This window comes from Myotis lucifugus, unplaced genomic scaffold (genome assembly GCF_000147115.1).
Source record: "Myotis lucifugus unplaced genomic scaffold, Myoluc2.0 scaffold_139, whole genome shotgun sequence".
Taxonomy (NCBI): domain Eukaryota; kingdom Metazoa; phylum Chordata; class Mammalia; order Chiroptera; family Vespertilionidae; genus Myotis; species Myotis lucifugus.
Genome location: NW_005871187.1, coordinates 1,024,026 through 1,044,103, shown reverse-complemented (window position 1 = coordinate 1,044,103; position 20,078 = coordinate 1,024,026). Strand labels below are relative to the sequence as shown.

Here is a 20,078-nt window from a genome sequence, read left to right as displayed (position 1 = left end):
GCCAGGCTGGATTTTGTAACTATTTAAGAGAAACTGTAAAAGTTGAATTTCATGCAAACATTTTTTTTTATTTTAAATTTTCTAAAAATAATGTGAAGAGTACATAAAATAGAGTCGAATAGATACTTCACATCACCACATTTACAGGTCTCTGCTTTGAATGCATTTTAAAGACATGAGTTTAATGGGTGAATAACATCACTTTGGCATCTCACTATTCTTGGACATCTAGTTGTTTCATTTTTTCCCTATAAACATTATTAAATTAAACCCTGGTGTGTACACTCAGAGGTAAAGCCCTAGAAGTGAAATTATTGGGAACCATATAGACACATGTTGACAATTCCATCAATGTTTAACGAAGTAATTTCTCAGTCACAGGGTAAGCGGGTACCTACCTCACCAGCAACTAAGCACTAACATTTCAGAATCTCTTTGCTAATTTGATAAATGTAAACCGGTAGGTAATCTACTTTTTTCCTGAATAATGAGGATGAGAATTGTTTTTAGGTTTATTCATGATTTTTTATTTCTTCTCTTTTTAGTGACCTGATCATGTGTTCAACTTGTTTTTCTTCCAAAGTGATTTCTTTTTCAATTTGTATAACTTTTTCCTGTGTTTAGAGTAGATATTTTTCAGGGTTCTACCTTAGCCACCAAAATAAAGACGAAACTCCCTAGCAAGACATTCAAGCACCCTCAAACTAGGTTCTTGTCCATCTCTCAAGTTTCAGACTGCCACGCCCCAAACTTGCCCATCACAACCTACTCTCCTACTGCACCAAGCTTCTGTACCTCAGCACTTCTGTTCTCGTTTTTGACTGAAATGCATTATCTCTCTTGTCTGTCTGGTGAATTCCTACTCATACAAAGTTATATGAATCTCAAAAGTGTGCAGGCTTTTCAGGCAACCATGTGTGGAAGTGGAGTTTTGCCACTAACTAGTCTGTGTTCCAGTTATGCAACCTCATCCTAGTTTCCATACCTGAAAAATTGGCACAACCATTCCTAATTTTTCTCAATGAGGTCAAATGAAATGATATATGCCTAGTGTCTGGTACAGTCCTTGGTTTCTGGTGCGTACTCAACAAAAGATATTATATGTGCCTATTTGTTCTAGAATTCCGTCCACCTAGATCAAACTACACTATGACGCCTGAGAAGCACCCTTCTTAAACATGACATTCTCTACCTTGTCTCTCAGAGTTTCACATTTTTTTTTTGTTTTTTTGTGGTGTGTGTGTGTGTGTGTGTATGTGTGTGTATTTTGTTTTAATGTGTGGGAAGCAGATAATTTGAGCATTCCCTGTTCTATTTGACAAAACAAAATAAATTTTGTGACTTTGTAAAGAGTTCTGTTTACTTCATCACTTCAATCTTTACCTTTATCTGCCATAATGCAATGATCTCCAGAACCTCTTCCAGGTATGCTGGGGAAAACCATCATGAGCCTATGCAAGTTGCAAGGGTTCCTTATAGCATAAACAACATTTGAGTAGAAATTTGCCCCCAAATGAAGAGGGAGGTCTAATAACAGCTTCCAGGTTCTGTGCAGCATCTGCAAGCCCTGCTGGGTACAAAACAAGTAATTAAAATAGACTCCACTCTTCAACCACTCCCTGACTCGAGCAAAGCAGAAGTTACAGGATTATGGCTACTCCTTCCAAAGGCCAGTGTGTTCACAGATGAAATAGGCAGTACCAGGTGTGGAACAGTGTTATTAAAAATGAGATTTCAAAGTAAAAGGAAACAGAACATCAAACTTCACTTCATGGAGGCAAGGTTAGAGAGCTGTAAACACTTGAAATATATTTTTCTTCTCTGGTTTTAACAAGAAAAACGTAATAAGTGTTCAAATTCCCATTACAAGGTTGTCAGAGCAAAATTAGTACATGATGCGCTGTAAGCCACGGGTTGTTCAGAATTTACTGATGCGTAAAATCAGAATTAGGTGAAATGCTAGACTCAGGAGGAAGGCCGGCAAATGTTCATTTGCAACCACTGAAGTGTCAACAGAAATAGGAATATATCTTTTGCTAAAATATCCTCTAAGTTTAAGTAAGGGGAATGCATCAATGCCAGTTACACCTTACTTACTGATTTCAAGAGTTTATTAACATTTAAAAATATTTCACTTTAAAAATCATATGTTGATTGAGATATCGTACAGTGTGCACGTTGGCGATGAGTTGAAGGGCTCTCCCTAAGTGACTTTATCCTCTAATTGATTTAGTCAGAAGTTAGAGATGGAAGTCCCAGTGCATTATTTCAGAGACCAGGGGACTGGCATCTAGAAAGATGAAGCAAATTAATTGTCAAGGAGGTTGCAGGGAGAATTCTTATATTGGGTGAGAGTGCAATGACCTTTAAACTTAGAGATTCGATTATTCTGCCTTGTAGGAAATCACACAGCCAGTTAGAGATGGAATCCATGTCTCTTAATTAATCACATTACGTCTGGTGCTAATGTTGAGAACGCTGGTAATGCAGAAGGGAGAAAAGTCATATACTGTGACCAAGGATCACTAATACCAATAAAAATATCTCCCGAGGAAACCATTTGATCCCTTAAGATATGTAATAAAACATACACTTTAGTAATATCTTTTACTAAAACTCCTTTGAAATATTTTCTCTCAATGATCAGATTCTGGATAAATCCCAAGTTATTCTATTCTTCGGTGTTTGACCTTTTACTACATTTGACACTGTTTTACTTCTTTTCCTCTTGAAACTCTCATCTTGACCTCTGAAAAATGACATTTTCAGCATTTTCTCCCACCTCTCTTATTCTATAGCTTCTATTTTCATTGTTTCTTTATCCTCCCTCCTTTCTAAATATGGTGGCATTTCTCCAAACTCTGCTCTATGCTCTGAAATCTATGTGCATCTTACAATGTCTAGGTCAACCATGTTCAACTTTCAGCCTTTATCCAGAAGCTGTTTTGAATCCCTAGTTGGTGACCAGATATTTCAAGACAAAGTTCTTCCTCCTACCCATCCCCAGAACATCCCAAATAACTCATCATATTCTCCCGTGAAACAGCAATTCCTTCCAATTGTGCTCCTTCTATAAAAGGAGATAATTCATCCATTTGATTCACTCGCTTTTTCATTATGATTCTTTTTATCATTTTAGCAGGCAGTAGATGAGGAGCAGTCATTGCATTTGGTCCTAATTATCTATGACACCTTGACAGCCCTTTTAGAAATGTGGAGAAGGCAAGGGGAATCTGGAAGAGTAAGTAGAAAATTCTCAGAAGAGAGAAAGGATCAAGCAAAGGAAGCCATACTAGTTTAAGCAAAGACAATGGAGTCTAAAGGATGCAAAAAATTCAGTAAGCCTAGGAAATTGTGCCATTGAAGCATAAAAGATATATGGCTCAGTGGTAAGAGACAAGGCTAGATAAGTGGACTGTTCCTCACTTCAGAAATATGAATTTACTTTAATTTCTTATGACTTATTGGGCATATGCCTTCCCCCCATCCTCAGAGCCAGAATACCATGTTTGTTTAATGGTAAGAGACCCCAAGGTGTTTTTCTGTCACTAGTGTTTTTCACAAATCTTTCATAAATGTTACCTATCATGCGCCTCTTTATGCATATATACCAATATGCCAAGCATACATATCCCAGCTTAGTTCCAGTCATCATCAGGGCTGTTCACACCTACTTACTCTTATCCCATATTCTATACATGTGAAAGCCCTTACTGTTGCAGAAACACACTGTGTCATTTCTGTTTCATGCGCTAGATTGTGTTATTTCCCTTATTTGAAATGTCTCCTTTTCTTCTGCCAAACCACGTCCTACCCCTCATTCCAGGAGCAGTTAAAGTCCCATATCTTCCACAGCACCTTTTTGATGACTTGCAGATATCAGATCAGTGTTGACAGAAGCAAAGAAGTGAATCCATCTTATTCATAAATTCAACTCTAATCTTAAGTTGCAAGTTTAGGTAAAGCAAATTAGTGAGATGAGCCAGCCAGTCACTGGACTTTTCCTCTTCTCACCTCCAGGCCTTGTAACGACACATGCTGCCAAGTTCCGGGGAAGACACGGGCTGTTCTCGGCCTACCCATTACACAAACCCAGAGGAAGTCTGAAATATTCTTTTTCTCTATATAGTATCTCCCTATGAAACTGTATTTTTGGCTTGACTAATTTGACTAATTCATGAAATAAACTTAGTTTGGTTGAGTATTTACCATAAGCTAGGTACAGCAATAGCAAATAGTCTACAGATGTTTACCAAGAAGTAGAGGCAAAAGATAAAAAATTAAGCACTTAATCCTATCTAATAATAGACAAAGATGGTAATTGACCATACCTTCGCTACGCCTCCCATTGGCTAATCAGCATGGTATGCAAATTAGCCGTGCCGCCTAAGCCCCGCCCCCAGCCGGGACCCCCGTGTGCCGCCTAAGCCCCACGCTGCCTAAGCCCCACCCCCAGCCAGGACCCCCGTGTGCCGCCTAAACTTCGCCACCAGCCAGGACCCCATGGCAATCCGAGAGCAGGAAAGTGCTGCCCCAGGGTCGCCATGGCGATCCAGCAATCGGTGAACAGGAAAGTGCAGCCTGTAGGCAGCACCCAGCAAGGCCTGCTCCTGGGTCACCGTGGGGATCTCAGAGCAGGAAAGTGCGGGCCTGCAGGCAGCACCCAGGTGGGCCTGCTCCTGGGTCGCCATGGTGATCCCAGAGCAGGAAAGTGCGGCTGCAGGCAGCACCCAGGAGGGCCTGCCCCCAGGTCTCCGCAGTGATCCGGTGATCCATGAGCAGGAAAGCGTGGCCTGCAAGCACCACCCAACCCTGGCCACAGCTCAAGGGAGAGAAAAACATGCAGTGGAGGCCAGGAGCCTGAGAGGTCAACACAGAGGGGCGCCTGCTCCAAGCCTCCATGGTGTGGCTGGGGGCAGGCCTCCGGCAGACACACACACACACACACACCCAGCAGACACACACACACACACACACACACACACACACACACACACAGTGCCTGCTCTGAGCCTCCAATGCGGCTGGGGGCAGGCCCCCAGCGTGGACACACACAAACACACACACACACACACACATAGCAACTGCTTCGAGCCTACATGGTGCAGCTGGGGGCAGGCCCCAGCAGACACACACACACACACACACACACACACACACACACACGGGACGCCTGCTCTGAGCCTCTGCTGCCAGACTGTGGCCGTCAGTAGGACATCCACTGAGGGCTCCCGGACTGTGAGAGGGGCAGAGGATGGGCTGAAGGAACCTCACCCCCCCACCAGTGCACGAATTTCGTGCACCAGGCCTCTAGTGATAATATAAAAAGATAGGTGATGAGATAGAAGTGTGCAGAACACCAACTGAAAAGGGAGGGGTCTGGTCACAGCAAGCCCTCCAGAGGGATGAAGAATCTAAGAAGAGTCCTATCATGTGCTCAGTATTTTTCTGGACATTGGAGACTATAAAATAGAACAAGTATTGAGAAGTGCAAATGCAGAACACAGGACCTCAAACAAAAGCACTTCATATCCCAATGCAGAATTTATATAGTATTGGCTTAGAAACAGTATTATGGGAACTAGTTTCCTGGCTTTAGAACCCACAGCCAATCAAAATTAGAAGTGGAAAGTGTGTTGCTTGAGGCAGGAATTATACTGAAATAAAATATAAAAATGTATAATATACATAGCTGGAGCTAAGGGAGGGGTGTGCTCTTTAGTAATGGAGAAGAAAATTCTCACATTGCAGTAGGCCATGAGAAAAGACTTTGTGCAAATAAATGAACAAACACAACAGAAACAAACATAGATACAGAGATATCTGGTTGCCACGGGTTTGGGTGATGGGTGAAAAAGATGAAGGGATTAAGAAGTACAAATTGCCAGTTATAAAACAGTCATGGGGATGTAAAGTACAGTATAGTAAGTAATATTGTAGTAATTATATATAGTGTCAGATGGGTACTAGACTTACTGGGGTGATCACTTCATAAGTTATATAAATATTTAATCATTATGTTATACACCTAAAGCTAATTTAATACTGTATTGTCACTGTAAGTGAAAGGTAAAAAATAATTTAAAGAGAAAGTAAAACCAAAAAACACACAAACAATAGTTTGTTCATTAATTTATTCAGCAACAACAACAACAAAATAAATTACTGACTGCTTACTAGATGTGGAGAATTATGTTAATAATTCAATCAAGGCAAGAAAAAGTAAAAAACATGAAGTCAGGTAATCAGATAATGGAACCAATATGATAAGTGCTATGAACAAAATATAGGCCAGGATCCTGGGAACACAGAGGAGGTAGTGATTAATTCTGCAGGTGGGGAGATATCACAAAGAAGGTAATTGGGGCTGTAAATTAAATGATTTTAGCAGAGGAATAAAAGTAAAGTCCATTCTAGACCAAGAGAGAGAGAGAGAGAGAACAAACCAGAAAGAAGAATAAAATTCAGAAACTTCAAAGTACATGGAATATTTGAATAATGGCAATGTAGGCATATATAGTTATCACCTTATGACGTACAGTGCTTTATAAGATGCCTTAAACCCTTTGGAACAAAGCAGGGTAAAAACAACTATTTCAATACTAGTGGCCCGGTGCACGGATTCGTGCACATTGAAAGGAAATTAATTAGAAGAAATATTTTAATATAGATGTTCGCCCTTTCTCTATAATAGAAATGTCAACAAAAACAACCAAGTTCATGATCGACAATGACAGATTGAAACACATGTGTGCAATTGGTGCCAGCAAGAGCTTTATATGTATTGTGCATGAGCGAGTCAACATTTATTTTTAAATTGCCAATGCACCTCATATGTACCAGCTGGTCAGTTGGTTGGATGGTCAGACAGATGTACAGTCAGTCACTTAGCCATATAGATAGATAGATAGATAGATAGATAGATAGATAGATAGATAGAGATAGATAGATAGATAGATAGATAGATAGATAGATAGATAAGCAAGTAGGCTAGTGGAGGATGCAGATAGTTGGGTAGGCTGATCATATGCTACTAGCTGCTTAGTCTCTAAGATTAAGTGGCAAGGATGATCCTAGCATACTGAAAAGAAAAGCAGATTGGGGTCAGGAAATCCTAGTTCTCATCTGGGGTGTCTAATCATCCTAGTTTTCTTGCAATGTGGGATTTTCAGATCTATAACTGGCAGAGTACTGGGCCAACCAGGATGGTTGGACCCCTCAGCTCAACTTATCAGTCACTTGACTCTCTAGGAGTCACTGTTTTTTTTTTGGTTTTTAACTATAATTAAAATAAACTATAAACGTATCAGTCACTTAGTCACTTGACTCTGTGACTGGCTTCACTGGCTTTCTTTCTTTTTTTTTTTAACTATAATCAAAGTAATTAAAATGAATTTTCTGTAGAAATTCTTCCAGGTCTATGATAAATAATTTACAAAACCAGCATCAAATATTCCCCTCTTTCTATTCAATCCCTTTTGCAAGGTGGCTCAGCAGTTCCTCCCCCTCCCCCATTCCCCACTCTGAATCTGGGCTGGTTCTGCGACTTGCTTTCACTGGCAGATGCAGCAGAAGAGATGGAGCCCATTCCGAGGCTGGACTTTAAGAAACCTTGAAAGATGTCCATTCATTCTCTTGGAAAACTGTCCACAACCCAGTGAACAAGCCTGGCTAATCTGCTAGAAAATGACAGAATATGTGGGCCACACTTAAGTCAACATTGGACAGATGAGACAGATGCGATGAGTGATGTGTAAGAAACCAACTACGACAGGAAAACTTCTGAGCCTACCTGCACCTGACTGCAGGCAAGTGACACAACTCAGCAGAATAACTACCCCGCTGGTCCAAAGACCTGCTGAGCAATAACAAATGGTTATCATTTGAAATCATTGAGTTTAGGGGTGTTTTGTTGCACAGCAACAGATAGGTCTAAAAGATGATTTCTAAGTTCAAGATAAATGGGGTACCAAAGTACAATCCCGATCTGAAATGGATGGTATTCCAGGAAGGAGAACTGTAGGGACAAAGGTTGGGGCCAGCGTTTCTTACTTTAATAAAGTAAATCTAAAACACCAAGAAAGAGACAAGCACAACAGCACAATACAGCATGCTGTTGGGAATATGGGAATCCCAGGCAGAAGAGAGCTCCCTTAACCGAAAAGATCTTATCTTTAGGATTCTAATATTATTCATATTTTGTAAGTATTCTGCAAATCAGGGGTAATGATAGATATTTATACTCATATAATACAAATAATCACCTCTCCTAATGTCATCTTTGAATAGAATAAAGGATGAATACTGTACTCACTTCATAACCTCTTTGCTTATAATAGCTATAATTCACACTGGAGTGTCCCTGGGTAATTGGACACAAGCTTTAAAAACCTGCAGTAGTCTCTCTATGCTTAAACACTAATGCGAATGGACCAGACAGAGAATATGCAGTCCATGTGTAGGAGATGACTTTTAGCTCATGGAGCTAACCTATGAGCTAGCTCATCTTATAGAATATTGGTAATTGTGACCATGGGACAAATGGACATTATTTTTTTTAAATGCTCCCCAATTAAATTTCACTTACAATTTCAAGTCTTTGATATTCACTCACAATTTCAATTGACCTGCAATTGATGGAAAACACAGGGGAATAACAGAATGTGATGTTGCCTTCAATAGGGAATGTGCACTCCGTCTCATTGCGTGGAAAATGAATAGCCTTTTTAATAATACCTGGTGACAATGCATGCATCTCTCAATCCCTAAGTTTAAGTATCACTACTTTTACTATTTCTAGAAAACCTTTTGTTTCTAGATTTCTAAATGATTTCCAAATGAATGTTAAATCTAGACATCATCTTTCATTCCCTATACTCTACTCTCATTTTGATACCAGTGGTACCAAAATTTGATTTATCTCATCACATTATTCATTTACCTGTCATTCAAACTTTTTATGATTACTATTTCTTGCAGTCAATTGCCAGGAATAGCTTCTTTTATTCTATTTTATTTTTTTCTATTTTATTTTATTTTTTAATTTTTTTAAAATATATTTTTATTGATTTTTTACAGAGAGGAAGGGAGAGAGATAGAGAGTTAGAAACATCGATGAGAGAGAAACATCGACCAGCTGCCTCCTGCACACCCCCTACTGGGGATGTGCCCGCAACCCAGGTACATGCCCTTGACCGGAATCGAACCTGGGACCCTTCAGTCCGCAGGCCGACGCTCTATCCACTGAGCCAAACCGGTTCCGGCTTTCTATTTTATTTTTAACTAACATTCTTCCATACAGGCAAAATGATACTCTGCATCCAGAAAATCTCTCCTTTTTTATTTTAACCTTCCTTTATTCTTATGGAAAATAAACTTGATTCTCACTATATAAGGGCAGTATGGCATTCTGGGAAAGACACAGCTGAAATTTAGAAGAGACAGGAGATATATAGGGTTTCTTTCATCTTGAAGAACACCTGCTTCCTCAAAATATGGAAGGCGTTGAGGGGATTACAGATCATTAGATTATACAGGTATTTCCTGCCCCAGAGTATCTTTGGAAAAAGATAATTTATATAGCATCCAATGGTTAATAAAAATAATATACTGAGTTTTATTTTTCCCAGTTAAAATGTGTTGACCCCTCTTTCCTTAGAGAATGGAGCCTGACCCTAGCTGGTTTGGTTAAGTGGATAGAGCGTCAGCCTGTGGACTGAAGGGTCCCGGGTTCAATTCCGGGTCAGGGCATGTATCTGGGTTGTGGGCTCGATCCCCAGTGGGGGGTATGCAGGAGGCAGCTGATCAATAATTCTCTCTCATCATTGATGTGTCTATCTCTCTCTCCCTCTCTGAAGTCAATAAAAAATATATGTAAAAAAAGAATGGAGCCTGGCATTGAAAAACAAATGAAGGGAAGAGAGAAACTTGGGAAAACTGGGCTTCTGTGCTGGGAAAACAGCCTCCTGGCCACTGTTCTTCTCTGGCCACTATGCTTACTTCAGCGGCTTGAAGAAGCTCTCCCAGCAACTGTGCGGTTTTCTTTATTTGCCTTTAAGGAAGCATGGTTAGACTTACCCCCTCCCTTCTCTCTGTGTGTGGTTACATGACAAGGAGGGGTTGCATGGAAAGTTATAGGGAATTATTGCTCTGGGATACCAGTAAAAACTTTAGAGCAGACTAATAGCTGATAGAAATGACTTTCGAGGTAGATTAATTTTACATGGTGCGCCACCCAGCTTTCATTTAGGGTAGGGGAACTTGGAAACTGGATTTAAGTCTACAGGCTGAGATAGTCCAAGAATGATGTGGTAGTCAGGACTTACAGGTTTTGCTGACCAACAAGGCTTAGGAGAGCCATCAGTCAAAGTTAGACTATTATTTCAAGCCTGAGGATAATGGAAAAATGGTGGGAATCGTGACAAAGCTCCAGGTAGGAGGAAGACCAGGTTTCAAAGGATGATGTGTGGGACACGTGTGCACATCAGGCAATGTGCAGAGCTCTAGGTAAGGGGTCCCTGAACAGAGGTGTATATCAGCCCATGTGTGAATAATGGGTGTTGGACATGAGCCATGTGCTGTACTAAACATACTTTTAAGAGAAAGCATCATCTCTCAATTCTTGCAAAATTTGTGAAATGGATATGATTACCTTCTCCTTCTTATAAATGTAAAAAATGAGGCATATACATTTTAAAGATCTCACAGCAAGCAAAAAGTCTAGTGACTGGGCTGGATACATAATTTGTGGGGCCCAGTACAAAATAAAATCATGGTGGGTGCCTTGTTCAAATTTATTTAAAATTTCCATTTGGTGACAACAAAACTCCAAACCAAAGAGGAAACCCTTTGAAGTGCAGTGCTCTGTGCAGCTACACACGCCTAATGCCCAGGAAGCCAGCTCTGTCCGCCAAGGATTAATCCCAGGCCTGCTGAGCTCACAGCGTACTCTGGGCCTCTACCTCATATTCTGGTTCCTGTTGAATGGGGAGCAGAACCATTTTGATGAAATTTTAAAAGAATTATTATGACTGGAGATAAAGCTATTGACAACAGCTCTTTGCTAAAAAATAATTCAGACATATTATCTGAAGAAGTGTGTAAATATATCACCAAAGGCACATGTGGATGAAAATTGACTGGAGTATTTTCTGTAATTATTTTCTTTCACAGGCTTGAGAAGCCATTAGAAATACAGCCTGGCAGTTTAGAATACAGAAGCTTACATGTAAACCTGGTTCAGCCTAAATTTAAGACTAAATAAGCCTTAGATATAAAGCCACATGTATATGGGCAGATGATTTTCAACAAAGGAGCCAGAAACACACAATGGAGAAAAGGAAGCCTCTTCAATAAATGGTGCTGGGAAAATTTGAAAGCCACATGCAAATGAATGAAACTAGATTACAGTTTGTCCCTGTGTACACAAATTAATTCAAAACAGATCAAGGACCTAAATATAAGGTCTGAAAGAATACATTACATTGAAGAAAACATATGGACCTTGGTTATAGAGGACATTTTATGAACTTGACCCCAAAGGCCAGGGAAGTAAGGCAAAAAATAAATGAATGAACTATATCAAACTAAAAAAGCTTTTGCACAGCAAAAGAAACTGGCAACAAAACAAAGAGGTGGTGGATGGAATGGGAGATGATATTTGCAAACCTTTATCAGAGATGGTAGCTCTGACAAAGGTTTAATATCCAAAATACATCAAGAACTCAGGGTAAAGGGGGCCTACTATATGGTAACGGGAAAGGACTTGACTTAGGTTGACACACAGCGCAATATGCAGATCTTGTATCACAGAAATGTACATTTGAAACCTATGTGATCCTATTAACCACTGTCACCCCAATAAGCTTAATAAGAAAGACCAAATTATTAACTGGGGGGGCATGTGTGCTGAAAAAGTAGTATCATATTTGTTAATTCACTTCTAACATCATTTATCCAGTAACATTTAAACAGAACCTCTTACTTAAGATCAGCTATTAAAAAAGAGACAAATTTGCCCTAACCGGTTTGGCTCAGTTGATAGAGTGTCGGCCTGTGGACTGAAGGGTCCCAGGTTCGATTCCGGTCAAGGGCATGTACCTTGGTTGTGGACCACAGCTGACCAAGTTTCTGGATCTACCTGATTTGGGACAACTGTCTAGTTCATTCTCCTGGAGGCCTGGCTCCCCTACCTGTTTTTTATCTTTTTTCCTAAGAGATTTCGGACTCTGTCACTGCCAGATGTAACCACGCCATTAATCCCCATTAATGTGGGAAAGCCTAAGTATGTCTGGTTTCCTGTTAACAAAAAGGTCCTGACTCAAGTTACAAATAAACTGCATAATTGGAGTCAATTAGTACAAACTGTTCAGTTCACCCCGTTTGAGGGGAAATGCTAATCCTGAGCAGCTGTTTCTTTTTTTTTTAATCCTCACCCCAGGATATGTTTATTGACTTTTTTAGAGAAAGAGGAAAGGAGAGGAAGGAGAGAGGGAGAGGGAGAGAGGGAGGGAAGAAGGAGGGAAGGGAGGAGGGAGGGAGGGAGAGAGGGAGAGAGGGAGAGAGGGAGAGAGGGAGAGAGGGAGAGAGGGAGAGAGAGAGAGAGGGAGAGAGAGAGATATCCATGTGAGAAAGAAACATTGATCGGTTGCCTTTCATACCCACCCTGACCATGGGGGATTGAACCTGCAGCCTACGTAAGTGCCCTGACTAGGAATTGAACCTGCACACTGCAGGACAAGGCTCCAACCAAATAGGCCACCTGGCTGAGGCTGACAGCTGTTTCTTAAACCTGCCTGCTCTTGAGAATCTCCTGAATCTAGAATAAAAATTCTAGTTATGGGGACCCACCCTAGTTCTGTGGGCTGCATCAGAATTCCTAGGGAAATTGGTCTGTTTATCTGTATTTCTAATAAATCCACATTTAATTCTGATGACTAAACCAGTTCTTTTTTTGGGGGGCGGGGAGGATGATTGAACAGTGATCAGGAGATCATGGTTGTGCCTGAACTCAGGCTTCAGTTGTAGAGACTGTAGAAAGAGTCAGAAAACCCAGACTTGTTCCAGTCTATCTACTTCCACAAAGGTCATTGATTAAAAGCCCGCATCTTTCAGAAGCAAGCAACAAACAAAGTTGTGGCATAGACAGCATCCATGGGAAGCCAGGCCTGGTGGTAGTGAGGCAGGTACTGTGAGGACTGAACTGGGGGAGGAAAGAGCCGTTTCCATGTCCTCTGAGTCGCACGGGTTCTGGGTAAGCCTTACAGTGGCCTTGGCTGATCAGCGACTCAACTCAGAGATGGTCCCTGGGGGAGGATGAATCAGGTACTGCCCATCCCCGCTGAAGGGGCCCATATATATCTCAATGGCTGAAAATTGGGCAGGAGGATGCAACTCAGTCTTTTCCTTCCAACAGGACCATGTCCCCAAAGAACTCTGCTTGACAGAAAAAGCCAGGTGCCTGGGGGTCCGGAGAAACCCAGAAATGATGCTGCTTACAGCTTGTATGTCAAGAAGCACATCTTGTTTACTTCCTTTTTTAAAAATATATTTTTATTTATTTTTTACAGAGAGGAAAGGAGAGGGATAGAGAGTTAGAAAAATCGATGAGAGAGAAACATCGATTAGCTGCCTCCTGCACACCTTCCGCTGGGGATGTGCCCGCAACCAAGGTACATGCCCTTGACCGGAATCGAACCTGGGACCCTTCAGTCTGCAGGCCAACGCTCTATCCACTGAGCCAAACCAGTTAGAGCACTGCTTCCTTTTAAGCAACAAGGCACCTAACCAACTTCAAGAGTAAGGAGGTTGGAAATCTGCCTTAAAGGCTTGAGCACAGGCACATGCGGGCACAGTAGCCTCGCTGTCCCCGCCTCCCCGCCCACACAGGCGCACCCAGACAAGGATCACATAAAATTTTCAGCATTGATCTCAGTGTGGGGGAAGCACACAGCTCGATGCCACACACATGATTTATGCAGATAGAGTAGCCCTGATGTGGTATGCCACCCTCTACATTTTTAAAACACTTTTATAATAGTGTTGAAAACCAGATTGGGACAATTTGGAGAGCAAAGCTCTATCAAAGGGTTTAGTTAAAATGATTTACTTGTGGGTTTTAAATAGCATTAAGTGGTTTGTGAAAAGTTTCTGACTCGTGCTTACTATGGATGGTGCTTAAAAGTCTGGGCGCCGGAAAGGTACCCCTCTCGAGACACATTCACCAGGAAAACGCAGGCCTTAACTACAGCTGGGTGTTTGCTTCCACGGCTGCCTTTTGAATATTAGCATTTAAACCACCCACAGAGGCTCTGCAGACGCTCTGCCGGGTAAATGAGGTAGAGATGAGAAAGCTCACACCTCATGGCTGCTGCTTTTAATTTAGTGATAGTCCTGAGAACCGGGTGGGCCAGAGAATCAGATTTTAAACCAAGATTTCAAAGGAAGCTATCTTGGAAATCCAATGCTGTTTAGTTAATTATCTTTAAAAAAAAAACACCAAAAAAACAAAACACACATGTACACACACACAAAGGGGAGTGACCCTATGTCTGCTTACAACTTTCTGATTCAATTCCATGCTACTCTAACTTAACCCATATAAGAGAGAAACCTCAGATCTTTATTCCAATAACATGAGACTAGTCATAATACTATCGCTTTATTTATTAGAACATCTTCAAAGAAATTCAGAGTGGTCTCCTCTCACCCTCACGGTATCCTTAATAATTCAGCTTTAACTGTTGTCATCTTCACTCACATTCGGGAGGCTGACATGGAGACATAAAAGGTAAGAGCTGCAGAGGGTTTGGGCACATGCATTGTTCCGACAGATTTATTTGAAAGTATTTATTAGTTTCTACATTATGCAGAACATTATCTACTCTGGGGTTCCTGAGTAAGAGACAATCAAGGCCCCTGCCTCCCAGAGATTCTACTCCAGGGAGAGAAACAGATAAAGAGTAAATGAAAACATAAGCTTTTCGGAGTGTGGTAAGAGGTTGAAATGTGGGTTTTATTACAGATACGGGGTAAAGAGTGCCTCTGAGCAGGTAATTCAAGACCTAGAAGTCTAGGAGGAGACAGCAGTGCTATGTCTGGGGCAATAGTGTCTCAAGCTGAGGAACTCGGAGGGGCCTTGCCCTGAGGCAGGAATCAGTCTCATAGGCGCACAGAGCAGAGAACAGGAAGAAGGATAAAAGTGGGGGGCTGTGCTGGATCTTTATGAGGAAGGGGAGTGATGAGATAGGGAGAAAAAGGAGCCGCAGTCAGTTCATATAGGCTCTCAGGTGTTGTGCATGGTGTGGGTTTACCTTTACTCTAAAACAGAGGAGGAAGCCACTGGAAAGTTTCAATGATTCAAGTAATGTTTTAAATCTCTGGTTGCTGGAGAGAGGGTGCTATTCAGGGACAGGGGTGGATAAAAGAGGCCAGTTCGGAGGCTGTTAGAAAGGATAGGCTAAACTATGTGGATTAGGTGGGTAGCTGGGGAGACTAAATGACTTTGAGCAGCTCAAAAGATGTTATTTCTGTGGGAAAGAAAAGAGTAGATTGGCTGTGTACATAATAGGTGACTATAAGTAAGTGAAGGACAAAATCAATGAATCAGATTTCACCTCTCTTTTTAAGAAGAGATTCAAAGATAAAATGTGAGGGTCCTCTCCCCCTCCCAGCAGTTGAGGACAATGCCTGGCCTGCTTTGCCATGGCCACCATCGCTGCCTCTAGTGCCTCTGATAGAAAGGCGGATGGTTGCTCTCTACTGAGCATCCCCCACATGCTAGACCCTGCTCAAGACAATGAGTAAATGTTAGCATCTCACCAAAATCCTTTCAGTTGGTGATTATTGGCCTCATCTGACACATGGGAAAACCAAGGCTTAGAAAAATAGTTAGGCAAGCTCACTACACGAGAGACACTGTTTCTTTCTTAAGTGCTTAAGAGCATGAACTGGGGCTGGATTTGCCAGGTGTGAAGCTTGCCATACCCCCTTACGAACTATGTGACCAAATTATTTCACATTTCTAAAATGGGAATGATTGAAAAACCAATTTTGTGGGTTTGAGTGAGCTAATACTAGTATGTGTAATGCTTTCAGACATTCCTAACTGGATATAAACCCATAATAAATGTTATCAATTATCATTGTTGCTCAAATCACACAACTAGTAAATGATGATGTTCACTTTTATGTAGTTTTTTTTATTGTAAATGATTATATCAACAAGTAATAAATATAAAATTGAGTCCAACCTAACATCTTACAAATAAAGAAGCAATTTATTTATTTCAGGTTTATTTACTTACTGATAACTATGTGGAATGGGAGGCCAAAGATTTCCTACATATTTTGTTAACTCTTTAGTAGTTTTTTTAACAGTGAATTTTAAAGTGTATATGTCAACCAGTATCTTATAATAGATATTAAAAGCTTCAAAATATCATATATAATAAAAGTATAGTATGCAAATTGTCCCCTTGACCAGGAGTTCATTCAGGAGTTTGACCAGGGGGTGGGGCCGGCCAAGGGAAGGGAGGGAGGCAGCCGACAGCTGCTAGGGACCCTACCAGTGCACGCATTTTGTGCACTAGGCCTCTAGTGCATATATAAAAGGATCCATTCCAAGAGAGGGATCAGTAGTATAGAAGACAAAATTATAGCTAAACCTTCATATTCTACATATTTTTCTGAAAAAGCATAAACAACTCCATAATCAGATCCATTCTCAGATATTCTCAGACTGTCTGCCCTTATTCCATTTTTACTCAGTTGTATACACACACACACACACACACACACACACACACACACACACTCACCTCACAATACATTAAAAACACCTTTAAAACAAATAACGTATTTAAAATATTAAGCAATACAGCTTGGCATACAGTGGGTGTCTACTAAATACTACCCATCTTTGCTACTAGTTATCTCAGTCCAGTGCCACAGCCAGTGTGCACAGGAGGATGCCCAGCCAATTGAGCCAGGGTTCACGCTTTAATTTTCAATTTTCCTATTTCCTAATGCTATAAACATCTCTCTTGTAAACAGCTGATTGCTAGGTTTTTATATCAGTTCAATATTTATAGTGATTTCTAATTTTGGGGTTTACTGTTACTAAATTATTCCATATTTTCTATTTGTAGCTCATTTGATACATGATATATACATTTTTTTCTTCTTTGTTTTTTGATGGGTTAATTTTTTTCATTACTCTTACTTCCTTAACTAGTTTGGAAACAGCACACTTAACCTCAATCCTTTTATTCATCGTACTATAAATTCAAACCAATTTAACTTTAGCAAATTCTAACAATATATTCACCTATTTCCAAATAATTCAAGCATCTCAGAATACCCTCATTATTGTTTCCAAGTTCTTTATTTTTCCAGTTTTGTGAAATTAAAAAGTTTTATTGCTTTCTATGGCAAGTTTTATTGCTCCTCAGCCTTTTGGTTAAGATCAAATGTATATGGCAAGTTTTATTTACTTTGACTTATGTATTGATACCTTCATTGCATTTCATTCTTTGATGTGCCTCAAGTGCCTGGGTTCACTTCCTGCAAGGAACTGCCTTAACTAAATTCTTACAGGGAACTATTCAGGTCACCCAGGTAGTATCAGTTAGAGATGCTGTCCTCTAGTGAACAAAACCTTAGAGAAAGATTTCCCTCTCCATTCAAAACCAAGACATGTGACAGATAAGTTTCCTCATAGTTTTCTGAGTGGACTGATTTATATCTAGTTCAATTTTATGTTTCAGGGTTAGCCATTCATGGGCCAGGTGTTACAGGAGGCATGCTCTGCATTTTGCCTCCCTCCTAAGCCCAACAACATGTAAAAGCCACTGCTCAATGTCAGTAAATGCCCTTGAGGGAAAGCCAGCTTCCCTGCATGAGTTTACCTACAGGTAAGCTCAGATCTTGGCTCTCCCATTTTCTCCTGACTTTCTTGCCAGCTCATTGATAAAATCAAGCCATTGAATAATATTTATTTATATGTTTTATATTTAATTCATCAGTTTAGTTTCTTTTTTATTTTGGGAAGATTGGGGCACTATTTAATATGTTTTTCTATAAAAGAAACATATGGTTTTTAAAATTACATAATACAAGTAGATGCCCCCAAATAGATGTGAATTGAGTCCTTCAAAGACTGCTGTTTGACTACTAAATGAAGCATAAAATCAACCTGTCTTTCCAGGTCCTCCTCAATTTGTCCTCAGCTATTTCAATCTCTCCAGCTTAATTCCATTTCTACACCCAATATATATAATAGCCAACAGATAGTATTTACTTTTCACAAAAGTGTCCTGAATTCATGACTATGCTTTTGCACATTCTGAACTCACTTTCTAAAATACATTATTTCTCTATGTGTCAAAGTCCTATTCAAGAACCATTTGGAATTGCAGTTCATACAAGAAATTTCCCTCATCTGCCATGCAGGTTTTATTATCTCCTCTTCTTGACTCTCAAAGTTTTTTATTATGTAGGATGGACCAAGACAGACCAAGTGCTGTATGAGATCCAAAGAGAGCTGTACTCTTTGTGTGGCTCTGTAACTTGCTATGTGTGTGAGCTTACGCAATCTCTCTGTGACCCAATTACTTTATTTAAAACAGGGATAATTATATCTTCCTTGCAATGCTGCCTTATTTTGAAGATTAAAATATGCATATATAAAGTAGCCAGCCTGGCTGGCATGGCTCAGTGGTTGAGCATTGACCTATGAACTAGGAGGTCACGGTTCGATTCCTGGTCAGAGCACATGCCCGGGTTGCAGGCTTGATCCCCACTAGGGGGTGTGCAGGAGGCAGCCTATCAGTGATTCCCTCTCATCACTGATGTTTCTATCTCTCTCTCTCTCCCTCTCTGAAATCAATACAAATATATTTTAAAAAATAGCCAGTATTCAATAAAAGGTAGTTATTATTGTTGTTACCTTAATTATCCTGTTAATAATACATATATAATATCTATTAACTATCCTGTGTGAATAATCCTATATTATTAAGACCTTAAATATCATGTGTAATAGTTATCTATGTATTAGTTTAATGCCTATTAGACAGTACTTCCTTGGGGGATGGGATTCTCTCTTACTTATTTTGTTATGAACTGACACAATATCTTACATACTTTATATGTTGAATAAAGTTCTTATTTCACTGAAATAACTTTAACTGAAAAGAACAGTATCTATACCACCTGGCAGTAGGGAAAGGAGAAGTGGAGCTACTATTTACAATTGGGAAGAGAGAAAAACAAAAACAAATTGGTACCTGAAACCTCCAGATACAGCTAACGTATAGGCCAACTTAAAATGTATTTATCTCTCATCTGTCGATCAATCTAGTTTCATAAACAACTCTGTTATTCTAGCAAAGAGAAGCAAATATGTTGATGGTACAATCTGTTTCAGTTATCTTTTATGGAAATAAGCTGCAGGTTGTTTTCATTGCCATCAAGGTTATCAGTCTGTCTATGCCCTCCTTTGTAACCAGCCATCTAATTCCCATTGTGAATAAACCGCAGTTAAATTAGATTGTGATTTATGCAAAAACTAAAAAGAAGCGACGGTATAACTCTCAGAGGAAGCAAAAAATCTCCATCGTAAAATAGTTTTTTTCCTAAACACCCTCAGAATCTTCTCTTCTCACTATTTTATATTCACTGAAGAGTCACTTGGGGAGGTAGTAGGATCAGTCAGTAGCATGTACTTAGATGCTTGAATTCCCCAGTATTTTAAATGTTGTTTGTATTAAGGACAAATTAAGCTGAAAGTTGTAGTCTGGGGGGCTTTTGGAAAAGAAAAGCCTTTAAGCAATTAATGGCTTGTTCAAGTCCTGCCTGTGTGAGGAGCATAACCAGGCAACTTGTGCAGCAATTTATAGTTACTGGGGTAAATGAACCATAGTTAGAAGTAGAATTTATGAACTGTTTGCTAAACTGGTAATTAGCTAGAGATGTAAAGCCCCAAACTGGAGGTGTTCATAGCACAACAGAGCCAGAATTATTTTGTGTCATTTACAGCTTAAAGTAATGAACTTCCTCAGTGTTATCTCCCTTTGGGA

General features: G+C 40.1%; 1 protein-coding gene across 1 annotated transcript in view; it reads right to left on the bottom strand.

The window, feature by feature from the left end:
* CNTN5 (contactin 5) overlaps positions 1 to 20,078 on the bottom strand; it is a 643,923-nt gene that overhangs the window by 209,088 nt on the left and 414,757 nt on the right. The gene's annotated exons all lie outside the window — the stretch shown is intronic.